This window comes from Diabrotica virgifera, chromosome 7, assembly GCF_917563875.1.
Source record: "Diabrotica virgifera virgifera chromosome 7, PGI_DIABVI_V3a".
Classification (NCBI taxonomy): domain Eukaryota; kingdom Metazoa; phylum Arthropoda; class Insecta; order Coleoptera; family Chrysomelidae; genus Diabrotica; species Diabrotica virgifera.
Window position 1 is genome coordinate 46538245 of NC_065449.1, and position 27004 is coordinate 46565248.

The 27004-nt window shown below is 32.1% G+C and overlaps 1 protein-coding gene across 1 annotated transcript in view; it reads left to right on the forward strand.

The window, feature by feature from the left end:
• The window catches only part of LOC114334936 (uncharacterized), a 176621-nt gene that overhangs the window by 124941 nt on the left and 24676 nt on the right, over positions 1-27004 (forward strand). The gene's annotated exons all lie outside the window — the stretch shown is intronic.

Sequence of the window (27004 nt, forward strand, 5' to 3'; positions counted from 1 at the left end):
CGCCGAAAATTACACTCCAAAATAGTCATTTATTGGGCTAAATCTAAATTATCTAATTTCACTGTCTCGTTATACAGTTATGAGCTCGCTAATAACCGGCATAATAACGCAAAACGATGAAAAACATATTAAGTTGTGAAATAAAAAGGCATGAAACTAGTAGAGGTTGGAAATTTTAGCGGTACGAACCTATAAATTCAGATTATATTGGTTGTTTCCCACCTTTAGCCGTATCACATGAGTATGTCAACAAAAACTGTCACTGTCACAGTGGTAGTTGCCAAACGTCTAAAGATGAGAAACAATCATTATAATGTAAATTTATAGGTTTCTACCTCTAAATTTCTAATCTCTACTAGTTTCATCTCTTTTATTTTACAAGTTGATATGTTTTCCATCGTTTGCGTTATTAGCGCGCTTATCACTGTATTTATATATAGGTAACCTGATATTAATTTTCCTAGAATATAATAGATAAATACTTAATCCGCTTAACCACGGGAGCGAACTAGGTTATGGTTTTCGGAGCGAACTAGTATGTAATTAAGAAGGTTTTTTGACCATGGGAGCGAACTAGTGTGCTCCGGTTATTTGTCCATTAGTATTAATCTGAAGCTTCTTCTCCATCACATCATTTGCATTGCATTTATTCTGGTCTCTTCTGGTATACTGTCTCTTCTGGTCAAACCACAGCATCTTCTCCAGTATTCCATTTCGGTCGTCAGAATGCTCCTTTGGTTTTTTTTGTTTAACAAAGAGTTGTCTTATACAAGATCTTGTTTGTTCCAATGTATTTTTTCTCTCTTCTTCTATTGTTGCGTTTTTCGACAAGATAAAACTCCAAAATCGACAAAACTTCGACAAAATTTATATCCAAATAACGTCAAATCTTTTTAGGTAAAAATGTAATTGTCATTACCATTACAAACAACTTAGTGACTATTTATAATTCGATATAAAGACAATATTTAACTTAGACATGCGACAAGAAAACGGAGAACAAAAATCGTGCTTTAAAAAAAATGCCAAGAGACAAGAAGTGTTTATTTTTTCCAAGTTTACCTTGAAAAGTAGGTATTTGCAATAAATATTTTATATATTTTTTATTTTGCAATAAATTTTTAATAACAAATAATTATCTTCCATTCCTATAAACAAATTTAGGTTTTTTGTTTCAAATGCTACAAAGAATCGACTACACTTAGTTTGCATTAGGGATGGCGGTTGTTGACAAAACACCGATTTACGGTTATATCGGATTTTCTTATTTACGGTTTAACCTGGCGGTTATAACCGGTCAAAAAACGGGTTATTACAAAAACCGGTGTTCGGTGTTTTCATCAATAGTAAATACAAAATTGGTTATAATGTTACATTTACATTGCACTTTCGTTTGGGATGCTTCATTCGAATCGATATCAATATTATCGATATCTATACTATCGAAAGAATATATCGATACCAAGATAATCGATCGATGTATTGATATATAATAAACGGCGTCGGAGTGATTGCGTACTGCGTATGCGTACTGTGTAGTGGGATGGGAAAGAGGGAACTGGAAGTGGGAACTAGGAACTAGCCATTTGGGATCGACCATAGAAATAGAAATCAGTCACCAGTGTTGTCAAATCAGTTTCGGATTAAGTCAGCTTAAAATTCCTAATTCGCGTGCGCGATGGCAAACAAGTTCTCCATTTTTTCTCTGAATTGATTACTTTTTCTAGAGGTAACATCAGTGACGGTTTAAGGCATCATGGGTCCCTAGGCGGCCATAAGAAGTAGGCCCCTTTATAGCGACCATTTACTTAAAACAAATTTACAGATATTTATGTTGTTTTGGGAAGTAGTTACTCCAAAAATAAATTACGACAATGTAAAAAAGATCATTTTTCTTTTTTTTACATTTCGCAACAACTTCTTATTAATAGTCCATAGCTAATATGCCAAAGAAAAAAAGGGATGTTGTGTCGATATGTGATTTTGCCCTGGGTATGAGTGCCACCTCTTCGGGGGTGAAAAAACATACATTCAAAATAAGTGCGGAAATGGATAAACTGATTAATTATAAGTATGTAACTTTTGTCCAATCGAGTTTTTTTTCACTAAATGAATACTTTTTTTTGAGTTATTTGCGAGTGAATATGTTCATTTTTCATAATAACTCCAAAATTAAATATCTTATTGAAAAAATATTCTTAGAAAAAATATAGCGTAGACAAAATTTAAAAAAATGGTGTATGTATGAAGTATAATATAGTATAGACCCAGTATAAGCAGAACTGAAGCTAATGAAAAGTAGATTTTTATTCGACAAATTCCAATTCAACTATTTCAACGTAAATAACCAAAAAATGAAGCACTTTTCGGTGAAAAATCATCACAATTTTTAAAGTGTTAAAAAAGTTTATTTTTGTTTTTTTTTAACAAGTTTAAAGCAAGTTTTTTAAGTAAAGCTGAAAATAATGTTGATTCCTTTTTTCGGCAAAAAAATCATGAAAATTTTTGAAAATCTTGAAAAATCTTTCACCGGTTCACAGTGCTTATTTCAAAACATTGGGATTTAAAGTAAAACAAATTTTTTGAAATTTAAAAAAAAAATGTTTTTTTTTCAAAATAGCTTAAAAATTATTAGTGGTACCAAAAATCTTAAAGAGTAAAAAATGTCGTTTTTGCGTTTCTGAATATGTATTTTAGATTTTTGCTTTTTTGGAAGATAAAAATTGGTTAAGATATGACTGTTCAAAATTTGCATATCCTGGGTAGAGAATTTTTCATTTATTAAAAATTAATAAATGAAAATAGTTTCTATCCTTGTGAGATCGGTACTCACCGGAGGGACCGCAGACGTTCGGATACAATTAGCGTCTCTTTGCAAAAACAATGACGACTTTGCTAAGCAACAAGACATTTACTCAACACACACACTACCCATTACACTAGGTACCTGATTAAAAAAATCCACTGTACCATACCAATGGCCATTAGTTGTCGAGGCATTAAGCCAAATAAAAAAAATTGCATACACTCGTTATTAGTGACTTGTTCAAGCCCATTCTACTACAGCCCTTTTACAAATAAGTACTTTATACCGATAAAACTCACAGAGCATATAAACAATACGTACGTACAGTAGCTAGTGAAGCGGTAAGGATTCATTTCATTTGGGATGCTAATTAGGTGGTTATTTTCACCAGTTTTTTTTACCCAAAAATGGGATTAACTGAGCGGTCATTCTAAGCGTATCTTGCTTACTTTTTCTGTTAGAATTTTTTTTTTAAAACAAGAATAATGCTTTTTTTTTAACATTTAAACAAGTTATGACGAGTTTTCCATGAAAAGTGCTTCATTTTTTGATTATTTGACGTTGAAATATTCAATTTGGAATTTAACGAATAAGAACCTACTTTTCATTAGCTACAACTCTGCTTCTACTTCTACTGGGTCTACAGACTGCACACATACACCATTTTTTCAATTTTTTAAAAGCTATATTTTTGCTAAGAATATTTTTTCGATAAAATACTTACTTTTTAAGGTATTTGCGAAAAACCGTCTAAAAACGTGTTATTTTTTATTAAAAAATGAAGATATTCACTTGCAAATAACTCGAAATTTATTGACTTGATGAAAAAACTCTATTGAACAAAAGTTGCTTAGAATTAGTCAGTTTATCCACTTCCGGACGTATTTTGACTTTATATTTTTTCACCCCTGAGAAGGGGTGGACTCAACCATAGAGCAAAAACACACATTGGCACAATATCACTTTTTCTTTGACATGTTAACTACGTATGCTTATACCAAATTTCAAGTCAATCCAAGCTCTTGTTTCAAATCCAAAGGTTCTTTAAAATCCGGAGGTTTTGCAATATTTTACCGGGAGTGAATGGACTATAAGGCCCATCGGTGGGTAGAAATTAAAAAAAAACGTACCATACCAAAATAATTACTAGCTTCTAAGCAAAATTTGCTTGCAAAATTTATTACCAAATTGAGGGAATGATGAGAACATAGAATATAAAAATGCCTTTGAAGATAACTGCTTAATTTGTTTTGAAGTCGGTTGTATTTTCCTGATATTTGACAGAAAACAAAGCAAAAAACTGAGTTTGATTGGAAATCATAAATTAACCATTCTCTTTTTTTTTGTCTCAATTAACCCTATTTGATTTTTTTAACATCTTAATTTTTTTTAAATTACTGCTTAAATAATTTGTGTGGGATGCGGGCCCCCATCAAGTGCCCGGGCCCTAGGCGGCCGCCTAGTCAGCCTAATGGTTAATCCGGCACTGGGTAACATCCGATTTTTCTCCGGTTATAACTTTAAAAAGAAAAAAGAATGTGTGTGTACTTTGTACGCACGTAAGAAGTTATACTTCTATTATATGATTATATGATTATAAACGAAATTAATATACTTTTTATTTATATTTTATTTAAATATTAAATTAATTTATACTTACTACTTCTCAAACATTTTTATTAAAACAGTGCCAAAAATTAAAATAATAAAAAAATAAAACACACACAAGTACATTAAAAATGCCACAAATGATTTCTGAACATTAATTGTCGGAAAAATTTTTAACTAAATACGTATTTTCTGAAAATAAAATTATATAATAAATATACTTACAATCATAAAATGTATAAAAAAAATAAAAAAATAAAAGTCTCTATTGGGATTCGAACCAACTTACCAAGCGGCTGGTATTTGCGTTGTATTGGGAGTCACCCGCATTAAAACTTCGCCACAGAGACAGCTTGTCATTATGTGCGAAGATCGTCTAACTAAACAGATTAACCTTTTGACATTTTTAACTTATGTAAATCAAATTATTTTGATTTTGAATAGAAATGATTTAGAATTGAAAAAATACAACAAAACATAGAGTAAGAAAACAATATATTAGGTGAATATTATTTAAATAAAAGTATTACATACTACTTATGTATTTTGGTACGTTCAAGGTAGGTATCGGAGCCCGTATAACGACTAATAAATTTCGCAATCACTTGCGTCGTGCAAAGTGGCTATGTTCAAATATCATAACAAAATTTGATCAACTATTTATAAAACACTTACCAGTGAAAGATTCTTTAGCTTTGAATAAGCGAGATCTGCGGCACTCATACTAGTCACAGTTTGATGAGCTTTCACATTGGCATGCAACAATCATCTCTTCTATGTAAATAAGTCCAAAAATATAATATGAAAACTATTTAAAAAGGCAGTATAACCATTAACTATCTTTTTGTTTGTTTGTTTCTCTTCCAACAAATTTTAAAACGCAACAAGCATACATTATAACCAAACCATACAGTCCCACAGCTGTGCCACAGCTGCCATATTGGATATAATTTTTGTCATGTCATTTGAACATCCAATCAGAACAAAGTTATAATGCGCATGCGCCCGGTCGCTAGGTTTTCCCATATAAAATTTCACCGTCATTACGCCCGTAAAGAAGTATAACTTCAAAAACCGGTTATAACCGGCACAAAATAAACAACCGGGAAAACCGATTATTACTGAGTAAAAAAAGGTTTTAGGTTATAACCGGTAAATTTCCCCATTCCTAGTTTTTGGATCAGTAGTCTTTTATTGGGGGTTATTTGGTTTATTAGGCACTTTTCCGGGGGTGCTCTACTCATGTAATAGTTAATAATTATACTTGATTTATTTGTAATTATTTTATCCACTTGCCATTGATTTATTTCTAATAAAAACTTGATCAGACCCGATAGATTTTTTTAATCAGAAAAAATCGTGTCTTATGATTTGGATTTGTTTGTCTTGGAAAATACATTGCTCGGAAAATATATCACACAATAATTAGTTGTTCTATTTTAACCATCTTTGCGGTTTTCACAAAATTACTTTGCAATGACTTCGTTTAATAAGGTTTCACCAGTTTTCATGGGCTAATATGGATTTTAAAGGCCTTGACTTACAAACATCGCCATATTATGATACACGTATATAAATCGGTGGTTCGTGCAGGGTTTCACAACAAGGCGGTGACACGCCATTTTCCGTTCTGAAATTTCTTTCTTTCTCACACTCGCAGCGAATGCAGATTTAATAGTGCAGGAAACGCGAGAATTATGTTCAGTTATTGGCATAAAAACGTCTCGAAGTTCTTTGTAAATTGTTGTCCTCAGTTGGCAACAATCTGTTGGCAATCCAGTACGGTTATAAAATCTTTAATGAACAACCTTTGTACTCCTTGCCAATGTTTGTCGTCTACTGCAGCATGACGTAATTAAAGAAGCCTATGTACCTACAGCTGGTTCCTAAAAAAACTGATACGACTCTTAGTAAGATTTGATCATTTTGAGCAGTGTAATAAATACCGACCAATCAAATTTTGACTGGTCTGACATTATATTTATTATGACAGACAAATAATAAAATAAACAAACAAACAACAAACAGCTGATTACATGTTAATTCATAAATTGTAATAATTATTAAGGTCTAAATTTTGATATTATTTTGAATTCCTGCATTTTATAAAGAGTATATAAATGATAGTTTTTACATAAAATAGGGTTGTTGTTATTATTTTTAATATTATTAAGGAATAAAACAAACGACTTACCTCAACAATATATAAAAGTAAGAATTGTTTTCAAACTGTTGTTCTGCTTACGTTAAAATGGTTCGCCATGGCAGATAGTGACCAAACACCTTCTAATTTCGTTACAATTTTTGCTTTTAGTTCTTTTGCTAGCATGTGAAGCCATTTTTTGAGATTGACTGGAATAAGTTATCTGACAAATTTTAAGATTTGGCAGTGACAGTGACAGTATGTAAATAACAAATTTTATCCTTCAAAATACATTGCTCAATTTTCTACAAAATACGCTTTAAGAGTCGTATCAGTTTTTTTAGGAACCAGCTGTACGTGTAAAGTATCTATATTTCTCGAATTTGAGACTGTTTTGTATTATCGCTACACACTTGACAGAAAATTGCCACCGAATGGAAGTAGTCCAAGGCACAGCAAAGTAGCATAATAAGGTGGCTGTGTACACTCTCGTACTTGTTGAACTTCGATCGACTTCGCCGAAAGTGTAGACGGCGTTTTCAAGTTTGTATTTTTTAATAGTTGTTACACAATCATGGGGCAACCGGCTTCGAGGCTTACAATTTCTGCCTCATCAGTACATAAAGGCTTCACAATTAGAAACTACAAGATATCAGTGACGAAACTGTTCTACGGCTAAAGATATTCATGAAAATCACCAGCCCCATCAAAACACCAGACTAGTGTATTAGCTCTTAATAGATGGATTATTTGTTATATTGTGAAAGATAGATTTGTTTTTTATTCGTGTGTTCTCAGATGATGTTTTTTTTACAGTTACAGTTATTTTTTGTTCTGGTTTTTTGTGCAGTTGTTTTTATTTTCAGACATTTGAAATATAAACATTTTCATAAACATTGGAAAAGAAAACAACTGCACAAAAAACCAGAACAAAAAACAACTGTAACTGTAAAAAACAAACATCATCTGAAAACACACGAATAAAAAACAAATCTATATTTCACAATATAACAAAAATAATCCAGCTATAGAACAGTTTCGTCACTGATATCTTGTAGTTTGTAATTGTGAAGACTTTATGTACTGGGCCTGATGATGAGGCAGAAATTGTAAGCCTCGAAACCGGTTGCCCCATGATTGTGTAACAGCTATTAAAAAATACAAACTTTAAGATTGCGAATATTGACTCAATTTCTATATCCAACAGTATAATGGACTCGCATTGGCAATCCTTGCATCATTCAAATAATATTTAATTTGAACGCTTATTTTACTGCTGAAAAAGTCAACGGAGGCTCTTTGCGATCAGTTGATCCATAATGTGTGTGATGCATTGTCTATTAGTGAGACAAAACTCAAGTTAGTTTTGAAAAACAGATAAAGTGTAAATAGTGAAATAAAGATAACACAATATAAACCTAGACCTGACCCTAAGACTAAAGACTTGCTGAGGGTTGTAAGTTTGAAAGTAGAGACATTCTATTTTATAAAAAGCCTGAAAAGAAACAACATGTTTCTGTAGAGACGGTGTTAAAAAATTAAAAGACAGGCACATTTGAAATTTCCAGAGTAAGTCTCTGGAGAGTTTTCAACCAGATTGGGTTTTGGTTCAACATGGAAAACAACAGAAAAGCCTTGTGTGAAAGAGCTAGTGTCGTTCATAAACGAATCGAGTTTTTAGGAAACTATAATAATTTTAAAAAGCAACACGCTTCATTTGTTTATTTAGACGAAACGTGGATTTTTTCGAAAAGTGGGAATAAAATGGATTTGACAGGACGAATTATAAAATCCATAAAACAGACCGGACTGGGGAAAGGGGTATATTATATTGCATGCACGTCGAGAACATGGATGAAGTGAATTTTGTGTTTTATATATATTAGTCAAAATCAAAATCGGCTGATTATCACAATATCATGAATACGGAGATGTTTGATGACTTAGAGAAAAACTGCTTCTAAGTTTACATTAACCATCTCTTATATTTTTTGATAATGCTGCATACAACAAGGCGGTGACACGCCATTTTCTGTTCTGAAATTTTTTTCTTTCTCACACTCGCAGCGAATGCAGATTTAATAGTGCAGGAAACGCGAGAATTATGTTCAGTTATTGGCATAAAAACGTCTCGAAGTTCTTCGTAAATTGTTGTCCTCAGTTGGCAACAATCTGTTGGCAATCCAGTACGCTTATAAAATCTTTAATGAACAAACTTTGTGTTAGTTGCCAATTTTTGTCGTCAATTGCAGTGGTTCATGACGTAATTAAAGAAGCTTATTGTACGTTTAAAGGATATTTCACGAATTTTGCTTGTCTTCGACAGTGCTTCAAATATTGGGAGAAATCCTATGTTCTGCTCTGTGTTTTTGTGTTTTTAATATAGGTACTAGATTAATCACAATACAAATAGATAATTTCTCATAGAAAATGTTCAGATTTATAAATATCTAATTAAGTATACCATTTTAGACAAGCTTCACAAAAAACTAATGGTGTCAAGGATATTGAACTTAATCCCTTTAATTTAAACGCCAGAAACCTTAAAACTACAACAGTCTGCGAAATGGATTACATGACTTCGTCAATTTTAAACTTGTAGCTTGTTCGTTTGTATATCTTGTTTGTATTATAGTTACTAAATACATCCAGTTAAGTAATATATTAGATTTGTTGAGTATATAATAGTTAGAAATAAAGTTAAATATTATGTAACAAACATAAAAACAAACAATCCTCAAGGAAAACAAAAGATTTTACCCACCGGTTGGTGGAGAACATGTAGTACACTAGGAAGAATACACATACTCGTAAAATATCAGTAAACATTTGGAGTAAAAAAATATTACCTTGTGGTAAACCTTATCACAACACAAGCCTTTTATAAAATATTTTTGCATTCTAGCGTTTCGTATATTTCAGGAGTCATATGCAGTTCCGGATTAAGAATCCTGAGGCCCCTAGGCAACCCAAGCTATGAGGCCCCTTAAAAAACCTAGGTTTCTCCGTTTTTAATAATTTTTATTTTTGAAAATGTCCGTTCTCCTGTTGCGAAATAACGCAAAATGACTGTGAAGCAGGAATAAATTGTTTTCCCTGCAAGTTTGAAGCTGGGCTATAAAATATTTGAACTGTTCTAGTTCAGTTTCAAGTTCAGTTTCAATATCATCATGATAGTTTTTATGTAGTTTTGAAGCACACTCCTTTATCTGAGTATAACTCAATTTTGGAAAAACACAAAAGATCAAATACTGAGTTCGTTGACCCGTACACTGTCAACCGACGACTCAGCTCAGTAATTTGAGTATAGTAGAGAATATTCAGAGTACTGTAGGTTGCAGGCCCTCTGCTCGTAATAAGCAAAATTATCTATTTGGAATTTTAAGAATTCCAAAAGTGAATTTAGAAGCTGAACTGCAGTTTGAAGTTCAGTCTCTTCTCTCTGCAATGATTTACTGACAGCGTTGATGCATTCTAAAATTGTTACCCAAAACTCATTCATTATGAATGTTTCTTCTTTTTTTGACATTTCTTTCAACAAAAACTTAGCCTCGTGAACTCTTTCAACTTGCTGATAAGTGTCTTCAGCAAGGGTATGAAGAGCAGATTTGAAGGCGTTTTAACCTTTAGGCAAAGGTCTTATGGCATGTGCTGCTTGTTCTTATAAGGACCAGATCGTGGCGAATGAGATCGCTTAAGCATTTGATCATAACTTCACAACGGTGGGTAGAGGATGAAAAAAAGTTGTACACAGACTGAACAAACCAAAAATACAATATTCTATTTGAGGGAAAATACGTCAGTCAATCTCTTTTAATTTTTGTTCCACTGATTTGTTTTCGAAAAACCATAGATTGTAAAAAATCTTGTAATACCTTCAAAATTTCTTTTTGACGATGAAACACTTCCATCAAGGTTTTTACATTCTGAAGACCTTTCCCAATCCAAAATGTCCATACTTCTTTAGTTACTGTATTCCGTAATCCTATGCCGTTTTCCGAATTTAGGACACAACTTATCTTTAACGTCAATTTTTAACATAGTTTCGGTTTCTGGTTCTTTAACTTCTTGAACTGTAATAGAACTGTCGTTACATGTATTTTCATCTTCTTCAGTTAGGGAAGCTATGCTTCCCTCAGTTATTTCTATTCCATCACGTGCATTTTCATTGGCTGCTGCTTCACTAGCTATGGATTTGTGAAACTGAGTTTAAATAAGTTTTGCTTCTGTTTTGGATTTTGATTAAGGATCTTTTCATTCTCCTGATTTTTCTTGCGTTTTTTTTGCTCACTTTCAATTCTTGTTTCCATCTGTAGTATTGCTCCTTCTACTAAAGGGCATTCATTAGCGATGTATTCCCACAGCAAATACTTTCTATGTGAACAAAAATATGCATTGTAATGTAGCTTTATACGTCCACCATAACTTTTATGGTATTGCGCGATATTTGAATCTTTTAATATTTTTTCGTTTTGGTCCCCGCGAGGCCCCCTTTGGGGCCGAGGCCCCCAGGCAACTGCCTACTTTGCCTAATGGTTAATCCGGCACTGGTCATGTGTGAGTTCTGAGAATCCCAAATGTGGCAATTTGGGCGATTAAAAAACCATCAAAGTCAACATCCACTTGTTGATATTCAATAATTAATAATCCATTCAACGAACTCTTCGCTATGTCTGGTCATTAGCCTTCAGTTCTTGTATCAGTTAAACTTGTACAGCTTTTTGAAATTTGCAATTCTTGTCCACGACGCCGAATTGATGTTCCCGAGTCTTCACCAAAACTCTCATGCACTATTTCAATATTATTTGATCGTAGGGCTGTTTCACATTATAGGAATTTTGAACGTGCGAGGGTTTTCTAGTGCGGTAGTTTTGACGCACCTATCCTTTTCACACAATAAGAATTGAGTCGCACGAAGATATTTTGCTGTGGTGTTTGGTATATTATTTTTATTTACATTTTGTGGCTAAGGTAAGTACATGATACGATGTCTGATATGTATCATTACGATGTATCATTACAAATGGGCATTTTTTGTCCATACTTTTGTCCTAATGTACTGTAATGCGTATTTAATTCATTTGCAATTTCTATTTTGTCAGTTATTATTTCTTATGTTTTTATTTAAAAGTCTTAATTTGTTTTTATAATCGTTGTACTACTAAGTTATTTGTGGGATCTTGGATTAGCTCATCTAATTAGCTCATACAATCTATGTAATAAACTATTCTAAATGGGAAATAAGCCACAATTGAACCAAAAAATGACTTTATTAACGTTTCGACATACGATTTGGGCGTCGAAACGTTAATAAAATTATTTTTTTAGTTAAATTGTGGCTTATTTTCCATTTAGAATAGTTTATTACAAAAACTTCCACAAAAAAACAGCTTTAGAACAACATTACAATCTATGTTTTCCATATACAGAATTTAAAAGACCCTCTGTCATCCATTCATTTTTAAATGTTGTTCCCCTCGTTTTAAATGGCGTTTTTAGATAATTTCACACAAGACATGACCGCCGCCCTACTCCAGTCTTCACCGAGTCGTTTACCCTACAAAACTAAATATAATTTCGTAGAATAAAAGGTATATATTATATGGGTATAGGTATATAATTCATTGGGTCCATCCTATTAACGCAAAAAGATACGATTTATATAATTTTATATTCACACATATTGATGGAACACCCTCTATACTCAACGTTAATTGCAACTATGTAAAACAAAGTTTATTATAATATACTTAGCAGTTTTAATTACTGTTGTTATCAGTAACATATAATTCATTTTGTTGTACTTATAAAATGTGTTTTTTTTCTTTATCACCTAATTCGTCAAATTCACTGTAAAGTGCACGGCATACACCATTCCAAGCAATTCTCGTCAAGTTTCTATCTTTATATATTTCTATTGTTTTGTCCTAAAGAACAGGTCTCGCTTCAATTAATGTTATTAATATTTCACTATCAATCTGAGACATCATAATATAAAATATATGCACCTACTTCAAACAGCCCCAAAGTGCAAATGAAAATAATGTACCAAAAAACCAAAGAAACTACCTTCGTGCGACTGAACGACAGTATCATATGAAAGGATGCATTAAGTCCCCTATGCTACTGGGTGCGTAAAGACGGCATGGCTGTCGTCTGTTGTTGTAAGCGAGGGACGGCATAAACACGGCGACTTCGCCGAACGTTCCAACCACCGTCTAGTGAGAAAGGCTCCATATAGTATATTCTTTCACGGTTTTTGCTCTAAATTTTAAAGAACCGCTTGGATTGACATGAAATTTGGCATACGTATAGCTTACATGTCAAAGAAAAAAAGTGATATTGTGCCGATGTGTGCTTTTGCCCTGAGGGTGACTTTCACCCCCTCTCGGAGGTGAAAAAATATATGCCCAAAATAAGTCCGGAAATGGGTAAACTGACTAATTGTAAGTAACTTTTGTTCTATAGAGCTTTTTCGCCAAGTCAACACTTTTCGAGTTATTTGCGAGTGAATATGTTCATTTTTCAACAAAAAAACCACATTTTTAGACGGTTTTTCGCAAATAACTCAAAAAGTAAGTATTTTGTCGAAAAAACCGTTCTTAGCAAAAATATATCCCATAAAAAAGTAAAAAAAAATGGTGTACGCATTAGGTCTCTGGATCTCGTAGAACCAGAGTTATAGCCAATGAAAAATAGATTCATATTCATAAAATTTCAAATAGAATATTTCGACGTGAAATATCCAAAAAATTAAGCACTTTTTGGGGAAAACTCGTTATAACTTTTTTAAAGTGTTATTTCTGTTTTTACAAAAAGTTTCTAGCATTAAATTTAAGCAAGTTACGCTCAAAATAAAGTTGGTCCCTTTTGTTTTGGCAAAAAAAATCGGGAAAACCACCCCCTAATTAGCAACTTAAATGAATTTAATCGTTACCGCTCCACAAATTATTTTACTTATGTTCTGTTTATATGATCTGTAAGTTTCATCGATTCAAAGTGCTTATTTTTGAAAAAATTTGGCTTCAAAGTAAAATTTTTAAAAATATGCTTTAAAAAAAAAACTTAAAAATTGTTAGAGTTACCAAAAATCTCGAAAAACAAAAAAAGTCAGCATTGCTTTTCTGAATATCATGTATTTTTTTGTTTTTCTGTTAGACAAAAATTGATTAAGATTTGGTGTTTCTAAATTTGCATACATTCGTCATCAGTGACTCGTTCAACCCCTTTTAACTACAGCCCTTTCAATAATAAGTACTTTGAACAGATGAAACTCACAGATCATAATATAAACAATACATACACGAGTCAAGAAACTTGTGAAGTCGTAACGATTAAGTTCATTTGAGATACTAATTAGGGGGTAATTTTCTCGATTTTTTTACCAAAACAAAAACGGACTAACTTTATTTTGAGCGTAACTTGTTTACTTTTGATGCTAGAAATTTTTTTATAAAACAAAAATGAACACTTTAAATAAGTTGTAATGGGTTTTCCCCGAAATGGGCTTCATTTTTGGTCATTTCACGTTAAAATATTTCATTTGAAATTTGACGAAAATAAACCTATTTTTCATTAGCTATAACTCTGCTTCTACTAGGTATAGAGACGTCATATATACACCATTTTTTTTTTTAATTTTACAGGCTATATTTTTGCTTAGAATGTTTTTTCGGCAAAATACTTACTATTTGAGTAATTTGCGAAAAACCGTCTAAAAGCGTGGTTATTTTGTTGAAAAAATGAACATATTCACTGCCAAATAACTCGAAAAAGTATTGACTTAGTGAAAAAACTCTATAGAACAAAAGTTACTTAAAATTAGCCAGTTTATCCATTTCCTGACTTACTTTGGACGAATATTTTTTCACCCCCAAGAGGGGGTGAAAACCACCCCCAGGGCAAAAGCACATATCGGCACAATATCACTTTTTTTCTTCGACTTGTTAGCTATGCGTATGCCAAATTTCATATCAATCCAAGCGGTTCTTTAAAATTTAGAGGTTTTGCAATATTTTACCGTTAAAGAACGGACTAATATTATATGATTACATGCGCCACCATTGGAATGTCGTCGTGCGTTCTAACCCTCGCACGTTTAAATTCTTATAATGTTATTAAGCCGGACTCAAACGACTCGTGTACTTGGCGAATAATCGTCACTTGCGTATACTGGCAATGCTGTGTGAGTGGGTTACTAGTACAATTATTGTACTATTTGTCAAACACTAATAATAATAATGTTAATACTACTATTAATTGTCAAAGAATTGTTCTAGTAACCCTCCCAAAAGACATAGTAAGTAACGCAAGTAACGATTATTCGCCAAGTATACGAGTCGTTTGAGTCCGGCTTGAAACAGCGCGATTGTTTTTTGTCAACCGTAGTATTTAGTTAGCATCACCAAAATTGATCCGGTCTCCTTGAATTTTTCAACTACTCTCTTAACAGTTGACGAAGTTAAATTAATATTCCGACCATATTGTGTACGAAATTTTTGAACTGTGACAGCGAAACTTTCATAATTTTTTAACAATGAAAACGCGCTTTTCTGTCGCGTAGAGTTCAATTTTTACTATCCCTAAATTGTCAGCTTCAAAACTGTTGTTTTGTTGCCAACAATTTATTGCAAAAATGGTGCCAAATCGGCCAAATCCAATTATTTACTCTTTTTACAGTTAGCGACATTTAAATCAATATTCCAACGGTAGTCATTATTTTTAAAATATTGTTCAACAATAATAACACGTTGTACACAAATTTAGTTGTACAGGGTTTCTCATTATATTTTGACTCCCACTTATTTTCCTTAATTTCGGGAATACAAAAAAAGTTTCAAATAAAAGTTGTATTATTTTATCTGTACCGACCAACATTGTAGCAACAGACCAAATTTTGTATACAGGGAGTGCCCAATAAAATGCATCTTCAATATTTTAAATGGGACACCCTGTATTTTTTATAGTTTTGAGTAGCCCTGCATTTCCTGATTACAAATATATAACATAGTGTAGCATTAGTTTTGTTCTATAATGGCGTATGGTACTACTATACTATACCAAGATAAGAAAAAAATATATTTAGAAAAAATATATTTAGAAAGTCAACAAAATTAATGACTTACAATACTAAATTTACGATACAATACTACATTTAAGATACAATACTACATTTAAGATTACAATAGATGCTTAAAGTGCCCTCCATTGTTATCAACGCACAAGTAGTATCTTCGTCTTAAATTTTCTAATGCGTCAAATATTGTGTTATTATGACCATTTAAATTTTCAATTTCCGCGCGAACTTTTGCCGTGATAATGTTAATATTTGTATTTGAATCAAAATACACTTTTTCTTTTCAAAACCCCTATAAAAAGCTATCACATGGTGTTAAGTCGGGACTATTTGGTGGCCATGTAATGGTACCCTTATTGCCGATCCACACATTAAATTGATTATTTCAAATGTTCTTGAACGGCTACGACATTATTTGGCGGTGCTCCATCTTGTTGCCATATCATACTATTTAATTGATTTTGTGTATAATTTTGATTTAATAACTCATCCACTTCTGTAATGACTGTGTCCAAATATGATTCCCCAGTTAATTTATAATCATAAAACAATGGTCCAACTATTTTGTTTTAAAATATTCCGCACCACACATTTATTGATTTTCTTCCTGACTTTTTTATTTGCTTAATTTTTCTTTTCTATTATTTTTCTGTTCCCACAAATACCTATTTCTTCTATTAAAAATGCCTGAAGTTGAAAAATTTGATTCATCTGTCCATAAAATGTTATAAAAATAATTAGGATCATTGTTCAAATTTGTAAGCATGTCTTGACAGAACTGTAAACGCTTTCTTATGAACATCGGTAAGTTCTTGTACCGGTAATATTTTGCACGGTTTATACGAGTAGTTGTGCTTTTTTGAAACTCTATGTATCGTCGCACGGCTTTTCTCTAATGCATTAGTAGCATTGTTTAGACTAGTTTCGGAATTTTCTAAAATAAAAATGTTATTATGGATTTAATCTATTATTATTTAAGTGTTTAATTTTTACCTTCAAAGTAAAGCAATGTATTAAGAGGATCGGTACGTATTTTCGGCTGCAATGCTATTCAAATGGGGATTCATTTTTTTCGAATCCTGAGAAAACTAGTAAGTATTTTTGAAAAATTTAAACGCAGACTGAAAGATCACGTTATTAGCGAGGGCCGAAAGTCCCTGAGAACTTCTATAATGTTTATTTTAATAAGTTACAGGGGTGAAAAACTAAGAGAAAATTTAGTGTGATTTTTAATTTCAAATATATTATTCAAAATAAACTTTTTATTTATTCTAAGGGACTTTCGGCCCTCGGTAATAATTTAGTCTTTCATTCTGCGTTTAAATTTTTCAAAAATATTTATTGGTTTTTTCAGGATTCGAAAAAAATAAACACAATGCCGTGGTAATATTTTCCAAATCTATCTTTGTCTTACAACGCACTCAGCCGAATATAATATTGTCAGCATATATTGTCAGTCAGACACTGACAATCAGTGACAATTTTAAATATTTGACATTGCATCGGGAATATGTTGAGTTATTGATTAAATATTATTGAAATATAGTGTATTTGATAAATAATTGATTTAAGACGTGAACTTAATAAAAAGTTATTTATTGTGTATTATTTGTGGAAGATTCAAGCAGAGAATACATCAGGATAATATATTCTGTGATCCAAGTATTTTGTTGTTAAAGATGTTCAAAATTGTAAGCGTTCCATAACAATATATTATTAAAAAATCACTTTAACACTTTTCTTCTTTTCTCGATTGAGTATTAGTCTTTGTTGTACAAATAAATTATTACAATCACTGAATACATAGTTAGTGAAAAAATTATCACTAGTAATACCACTAGAGGTCAAATTATTTCCGGAAATTTTTTTGAGATCATGAATATTTTTAGAAAATTTCCCGAGTCTGAATATTTTGAAAATTTCCCGAGTCGCAGACGAGGGAAATTTTCTAAAAATATTCATGATCAAAAAAAAATTTCCGGATATTAATTTGACTTCGCGTGGTATTCGGTAAGATAATTCCACACCAAATTTGCATTTGAAAATCCAAAGCTGCATGAACAGATTAATAGCGCGCCATAGCTTTGTCAGCAATTATTTAGGCTTTCAAATTCGTAATTTCTACTCATTGTAGTTGCATGGGAATACCATTTCAAGATAGAAAATAGTATATTCTTCAATTTTACATAAGTTTTGAGTAACTACAAGTGATAGAAAATGAATCAAAACTAAATTATGTAAACGAATAAAAACCAGTCTGTCAAAAATGTTCTGTTATTGTAAACGTCAAAAAATTTCCACTATAATTCGCTGTTGGGTACTCCACGAGCAAAAAATTTCCGATAAAATACCTCCGTTGCCATGGTGATCTGTCAAAATAACGTATTTTGATTGGTTCAAAATTACAGGTGTGGAATTTTCACATTTTTATTAACTGAATTAAGAGGATCGGTACGTTTTTTCGGCTACAATGCTATTCTAATGGGGATTCATTTTTTTCGAATCCTGAGAAAACTAATAAGTATTTTAAAAAAATTTAAACGCCGAATGAAAGATTATGTTATTAGCGAGGGCCGAAAGTCCCTGAGAACTTCTATAATGTTTATTTTAATAAGTTACAGGGGTGAAAAACTAAGAGAAAATTTAGTGTTATTTTTAATTTCAAATATCTCATTCAAAATAAACTTTTTATTTATTCTAAGGGACTTTCGGCCCTCGGTAATAATTTAGTCGTTCATTCTGCGTTTAGATTTTTCAAAAAGATTTATTGGTTTTTTCAGGATTTGAAAAAAATGAACACAATGTCCGTTGTAATATTTTCCAAATCTATCTTTGTCATACAACCAAAGATCTTATACTCATAGATTTGGCCAACTCGGAAAAATAGCGTAACGCGGAGCAGTTCTGGTCGGTGGTCTATCCATCTCTCTCTACCGGCGCTTAACTTTCTCTCTCTAGCATATGATGGCCGCCGCCTGTGTGCCACTGTCGTTCCGTTACTCCCACCTCTTGGTAGATACGCTCACACTCTCACGACAGACAAAGATAGCTAAACCACCGTACTTGATATCGGCGTTACACCCAGATGCATTGAGTAGCATATGACTAGCCAGATCTATTTTCTTTACATATCTCTGCATACAACGCACTTAGTCGAATAGAATATTGTCAGTCAGACACTGACAATCAGTGACAATTTTAAATAATTATTTGACATGAATCGAGAATATTTTTAGTTGTTGATAAAATAATATTGATATAAGTGTATTTTTGATAAATAATTGATTTAAGAGGTGAACTTTATAAAAAGTTATTTATTGTGTATTATTTATGGAAGATAGAAGCAGAGAATACATTAAGATATATTCTGTGATCCAAGTATTTTGTTGTTAAAGATGTTCAAAATTGAAAGCGTTCCATAGTAACAATATATTATTAAAAAATCACTTAAACACTTTTCCTCTTTTCTCGATTGAGTATTAGTTTTTGTTGTAGGTACATATAAATTATTACAATCACTGAATACATAGCTAGTGAAAAAATTATCACATTTATTAACTGAATTAATAATTTGCAATTATACAAAAAATAACAGTTATCCAAGAACATTCAAAAGCCATCCGTTTAAGCTAGTTATGACATTGTCAAGTAGAATGACATTCTAGTAATATGTACTGTTGTGATCTTGATTATTGATATGAGATAATATTTTTATATGTCATTTAATTTAATCAATGCATTAATAATAATCTAATTAACTTACCAGATCACATATCAATATGTTTTCAATCTCAGGGCTTTTTATAAAATTAATTACTTACATACGTGGCTTCTAAGTATTTCTTAATGGTTCCTAATCGGGATAGGAAAGAAAAGAGTAAAATAATAACACATATGGGTTACAATTGTAATCAAAATATTGTTTATTTTATTTAAATGGCAATCACTGCTTAATATTTGCTATATCTTATTATTCTTAAACATAACATTTACACATGGGAATCTTATTTCCTTTTGATTTCCAATTGCAAGTTTTTATTAACATTTAACTATTATGATTTATTAGCAACAATTCTATTTAAGTTTGATGAAGCTTTTCTGATATTATTGATTATGTTTCTTCAATTTTAAATGTGGTATTTAATACGAAAAACCCATACATTCATGTCCAAACAAATGAGACTGACCTTTTTCTGGTGAACTGAGAATGTCTTCACACAAAGCCCGTTTCCTGCTATCCTTGGCTGCAATCAAAACCTCGTCCTGGCTTCCAGTAATGTTCTCCTCTGAAACTAGCTCGTATAGCTCTCGTTTCCTGCTTCTGTCGTGATGCTGTGTTCTACCTTTTTCGAAACTGCAATCAGCTACCGGGAACTCTTGGCTCAAGGAGGTTCTTTTACTCTCAACCTGGCCTACCTCTCCTTCTACGATAGATACTCCACACTCACGGAACTACACCGGCTTTCTCACTCTCCGTACACTACCGTCTACCTATTCGACTTCACTTCTCGACAGCTCAAAACATTCTGATCTCCATTTGTCATTCATTCCCCTACTTTCTAAATATCCCTTCCAGATTCACAAATCAAACTTCCACCACCAACTCTCATTCGCAGTATTCCTCAAAACCAATTTTTAAACTTTCTAAATATGCTTAATGGATTTCAAAGAAAATAGTTAATTCCCATTCTAAAATTACTTTCTACTATATACAAATTTTAATGACCTATTCTCTATTTCCACTTAGTCGTATTTAGCATCGGCTAATGACCGATCCTTCCGCGAACAAACGATAATGACCTATTTACGATTTCACTTGAGTCTTATTTAATCACTTCTTAAAATTAAATATAACAATTTGTTGTATACAGGTTGTTCTAAATTTATATGCCCGTGGTTGAGAAAATTGAAAATATTTTATATTAAATTGAATTTGTCTATAATTATCAAATTTTAATTTTCATATCAAATAGAAATATAACAAATCCCCGCCTTGTATTCGATAAAATTTATCTGCATTTTTAAATAAATTTTCTCGAGGCAAAACCAACTCCCTGTATATTTCCTTACTTTAATCTACGTCTTATACCCCTTCTTCTTGTATTACTCTAATTAGTCCCACCTGTAGAGTAATTGTTTCCTTATTTTCAGTGTCCTCATCCTGTGTTAGAGTGTCGGCTATTATGTTGTCTTTCCCTTTTTCCCATATCAATCTTCTGTCTTTTTCCTCAGATTTTTCACATACTTTTACCGTGCATTCTGCATCCTCGTTTTCATATGCCTCCTCTTCAAATGCCACTGTTTCGATCATATCTTTTTCGCTTTCATTTGTTAGCTTTATTTCTTCTTCTCCTGAGCTCATCTCTTCTTTTGAGGAATCCCAGTTTTCTTTTGCTTTTGATACTCTTAATTTTTCTTCTTCTGGGCTCAACTCTTCTTTTGAGGAGCCACAGGTTTCATTTTCTTTTGTCTTTTTCTGACTTTTTCTCCCTTTTCTTCTTTGTCCTTGCTTCGTTGCCAAATTCATTTCCACTGTTTGTTCTTTACCTGATTCGTCCGTATTTTGTTTCTCCTGTTCCTTGTTCTGTTCTTCTTCTTTTTCTTCTGTTAGATTCATCGTATTATTTTTAAAATCTATCACTCCATGTTTTTCTGCCAATTCGTCAACTCCTACTATCATGTCATGTGACATGTTTGGCATTATTACACATTGTAGTGCATACATCTTCTTACCCAGTCGTACCATTACTCGTATGCCTTCATTTATAGTTGCCAATGTCCGTTTGTTTGCGCCCACTAAATTTACCCTAGGTATTTTGTAAATTAAATTTGTTAAGTTAACTTCTTCTATTAGTTTTCTGTTGACCAATGTTATTTCAGATCCAGTGTCTATCATAATTTTAATTGGTTTCTCGTTGATAAATCCATCCACAAATTTTAAATTAACTCCATTTTTCTTTTCGTTGTTTCTTGCCAATTTAATAAACTCCTTGGGGTTACAAAAGATTCCTGTTTGATTTTTGGTTATTAGTGAGCGCCGTCGTGAAAAGACGCCGGTTGCTCATCGTTGTTTATATTTTCGTCATAATGTCTCTCTCCGTCATATTCATCTGTCTGGGTATTATTTACTTCTCTTCTATTTTCTCTTGGTCTGTCGGATCTGTTTCGGTTTTCTCGATATCCCTGTTCATTTTGTCTACCATTATTTCTGTTTTCTTGATTTGCGAGTGTGGTGTTTCTATTCTGGTATTCTCGATTTCTGTCCTCATTCCATTGCCTATTTCTTTGTTCATAATTTCCTCTTCCGTTGTCTCTATTTTCGTTTTCCCTTCTGGGATTAATATCTCGTCTTGTATAGTCCCTCCTATTTTGATTTCTATCTCTGTAATCTTGTGTTTCTCGGGGCCTGTAATCTTCTCGCGACCTTCTTGATTTTCTTTCTCTTATACGTGATTCTCTTATTTGTAGGAATTGGCATAAACTATCTATGTCTTTGTAGTTATGCAATGTGATATGGTCTTCCAGCGTTTCTTCGAAATGTCTTGCAATCAGTTCGACTAATTGTTCCGATGAGTAATTATATTGTAGATGTTTTGCGTTATAGTAAATTTGTAATGCATATGTCCTTTCTGATATACCCATCCTATCATTGTATTTCCCATTTTGCAATTCCTTGTTAATTTCCAATTGTTGGACTTTTCCCCAGAAATAATTCAAAAATTTTTGTTCAAATTGTTGCCAATTGCCGAATTCTTCTTCTTTACTATCGAACCATAGGCTTGCTTCATATTTGAGATGGTTTCTGATAGTTTCTTTTGCTGTTTCGAAATTTCCGATGTGCTGTATTTTCTTTTTCAGGCTATTTATGAACGGCACTGGGTGTAATCTTCTTACGTCCCCGCCAAACCTTATCTTCACGTCATCTGTGCTATGTATAACCATTTCTCTTCTTTCTCCGACATTCTGTTGCGTCCTGTTTTCGGTGACTTGTTTTTCTATTTCTGTGATTCTTTTTTCCACTTCTTCTCTGTCTACTTGAATAGCATTTTCTAACTTATTTTCCAAATTTTCTAGTTCCTTTTTCTGGCCATTCGTTAACTCCTCCATTTTGTTTTGAATTATCATTTCTTGTTCTTTCATGTGGTCCTTCATTCTAATTTCTTGTTCTTGCATGTGATCTTTAATTTTCATTTCTTGCTGTTCTATCTCGTTTTTCATTGTTGTCAAACATCCTTTTATTTCCTTTTCATACTTTTCTATGCGTTCCTCTATTTTCTTATTGTTCTCTTCTATTGCTTGTTTTGTTTCCTTTTGATTGTCATCCATTTTTTGCTCCACTTTATCCATTTTCTTTGATGTTTCTTCCTGATTTTTATCCATTTTTTGTTGTGTTTCATCCATTTTCTTTGATGTTTCTCTTTGATTGTCATCCAGTTTTTGTGACTGGAGTTGCATCAGTTGTAATAGTTTATCTATTCCTGATAATTCTTGCTGTTCTGATGCCATGATTGTCGTGTCTAAAATATCTTCTTGGTCTGAATGTTCTTTTTGTTTTTTGTTGTCTTTGCTTTGGCTTCTTGTCACAGACATTTGTTTTCAAGAAGTACTGTCCCCGCCAAATATGAAATTTTACTAGTATGTTACCAAGACGACTTTTTCTCACCCAAATATTATAAATTGTCAATAAATATATCAAATGTAAATATCGTAAAAATAAAATATTAAATCAGTTATGTAAAATTTGTACCTAAAGAGATCTAAAATTTTATGTTATCAAATGTAAGTATCTCACTTTTTACCACAGGCATATAAATTTTCAAATACCGGCTTTACTCTTTCTATCCTTCAAATTTGCCACTAGAAATACTTTACAATGCCCTCCACGTTGGACGACAGTTGTTGTGATCTTGATTATTGATATGAGATAATATTTTTATATGTCATTTAATTTAATCAATGCATTAATAATAATCTAATTAATTTACCAGATCACATATCAATATGTTTTCAATCTCAGGGCTTTTTATAAAATTAATTACTTACATACGTGGCTTCTAAGTATTTCTTAATGGTTCCTAATCGGGATAGGAAAGAAAAGAGTAAAATAATAACACATATGGGTTACAATTGTAATCAAAATATTGTTTATTTTATTTAAATGGCAATCACTGCTTAATATTTGCTATATCTTATTATTCTTAAACATAACATTTACACATGGGAATCTTATTTCCTTTTGATTTCCAATTGCAAGTTTTTATTAACATTTAACTATTATGATTTATTAGCAACAATTCTATTTAAGTTTGATGAAGCTTTTCTGATATTATTGATTATGTTTCTTCAATTTTAAATGTGGTATTTAATACGAAAAACCCATACATTCATGTCCAAACAAATGAGACTGACCTTTTTCTGGTGAACTGAGAATGTCTTCACACAAAGCCCGTTTCCTGCTATCCTTGGCTGCAATCAAAACCTCGTCCTGGCTTCCAGTAATGTTCTCCTCTGAAACTAGCTCGTATAGCTCTCGTTTCCTGCTTCTGTCGTGATGCTGTGTTCTACCTTTTTCGAAACTGCAATCAGCTACCGGGAACTCTTGGCTCAAGGAGGTTCTTTTACTCTCAACCTGGCCTACCTCTCCTTCTACGATAGATACTCCACACTCACGGAACTACACCGGCTTTCTCACTCTCCGTACACTACCGTCTACCTACTCGACTTCACTTCTCGACAGCTCAAAACATTCTGATCTCCATTTGTCATTCATTCCCCTACTTTCTAAATATCCCTTCCAGATTCACAAATCAAACTTCCACCACCAACTCTCATTCGCAGTATTCCTCAAAACCAATTTTTAAACTTTCTAAATATGCTTAATGGATTTCAAAGAAAATAGTTAATTCCCATTCTAAAATTACTTTCTACTATATACAAATTTTAATGACCTATTCTCTATTTCCACTTAGTCGTATTTAGCATCGGCTAATGACCGATCCTTCCGCGAACAAACGATAATGACCTATTTACGATTTCACTTGAGTCTTATTTAATCACTTCTTAAAATTAAATATAACAATTTGTTGTATACAGGTTGTTCTAAATTTATATGCCCGTGGTTGAGAAAATTGAAAATATTTTATATTAAATTGAATTCTGTTTATAATTATCAAAATTTAATTTTCATATCAAATAGAAATATAACAGTACATATCCATACCAGTGTGAATTTTACTACACGTAATTTGCCATGTAAAGACAGAAAAGGTAGGGATAGCCGTAAAATATTTGCGAATTATGTACCCATAGCCTTAATAATTTCCAATTATAAAAATAACAGTTATCCAAGAACATTCAAAACCCATCTCTTTAAATTAATGATGACATTTTCAAGTAGAATGACATTCTAATAATGTTTACATATCAATACCAGTGTGAATTTTACTACACGTAATTTGCCGTGTAACGACAGGAAAAGTAGGGATACACGTAAAATATTTGCGAATTATGTACCCATAGCCTTAAGATCTTCATCATCATTTCCTACGATAGTACGTTTTTTCCGTTCAAACATTTTTTCATTAATGACATGACGATAATTATATAAAAATGTATTTGCAGAAGGAGTCTGTCGATCTGAATAAATCAGCCTATATTCTCTTCTTGCCGCTTGCTTGTTTTTATTAATTTTTACATAAATTGAAAATATATCTACTTTTTAATCTGCAGTATAACCCATTTCGGTATGAGGACTGACAGTTTATAATAAATTAATAATTGTTTCATTTTGAAATGTCAGTTGCATAGCCTATGGTTACCCTTTTGTAGTACCATACGTCATTATAGAACTAAACTAATGTATACACTTTGTTATATATTTGTAATCAGGAAATGCAGGGCTACTCAAAACTATAAAAAATACAGGGTGTCCCATTTGAAATATTGAAAATGCATTTTATTGAGCACTCCCTGTATACAAAAATTTGGTCTGTTGCTACACTGTTGGTCGGTACAGATAAAATAATACAACTTTTATTTTAAACTTTTTTTTGTATTCCCGAAATTAAGGAAAATAAGTGGGGGTCAAAATATAATGAGAACCCCTGTACATAGTAAGAATCTAAAAATTTATTTAGATGAGCATTTTTAGTGTTTTATTGTGTCTTTTTAAGGTGTTTTTGGCTACATAAAACCACAAGTAATGAATACAGTTGAATAGTAGAATTTTCAATAAAGGTACAATATACAGGGTGTTATATGTAAAAAACCAAAGTGACTAATGATATCAGAAAGATGGTAAATCTGGCACCCTTTCAAGCATCACATTTGAAATTTCCATATTGCAAAATAGTCATATCCCGGTTTTTGAACAATTCAGACCATTCTTTTAAGAGATAATTAGGCGCTTCCAGACTTTTGGTCTACTCTGTATAATAATAACAATAACTTATAGACAAGGCGAAAACGGCGAGTTCGTTGGGAAAAATATTCCCATGAGATTTTTTTATAATCACATTCGTGAGACATCCCAGAATAAGGTTCAAGAAGTCGCCCACGTGAAAAGTGGTCCAAATTTCTTTTAACAATTTTTTAAATCAAATTGCAAAAATCAATATTTTTGTTCCGGACAAATTTTTTTTAGATTTTTTGGATCATTATGGGCAAAAAAGGTCTCTCATAATTTTTCTCAATGGCCATTTTTAAGGCCATTTTAATATTCCCATGAGATTTTTTTGCATAATCACATTCGTGAGACATCCCAGAATAAGGTTCAAGAAGTCGCCCACGTGAAAAGTGGTCCAAATTTTTTTTAACAATTTTTTTTTAATAAAATTGCAAAAATCAATATTTTTGTTCCGGACAAATTTTTTTTAGATTTTTTGGATCATTATGGACAAAAAAGGTCTCTCATTTTTCTCAATGGCCATTTTTAAGACTTAATAACTCAGTTAAAAATTATTATTATGAAAGTCAGAAAGTGACTAAATCAAAGCCTAAAGCCCCCCTACATGATCCTGAAGAAATTTGTGTCAATAATTTATTACTAAGCTGTTATTTTTAATTAATAACAATGAGCGGTAAGATCGTATTGACGCGGCTGTAAAAATGTGAGTGCGAGTAAGATGCACAATTGGACTGCCGGAATGGCATCTCTCTCGCACCATTTACGACCTCGTAACACGTGCATGGCGCTCATTATTATTACTTAAAAATAACAGCTCAGTAATAAAATAATGACAAAAATTTCTTCAGGATCTTGTAGGGGAGACTTTAAACTTTGATCTAGTCACTTTCTGTCTTTTATAATAATAACTTTTAGCCGAGTTATTTAGCTTGGCAAATCGCCATTTTTCGTTTTTTTTTTCAATTT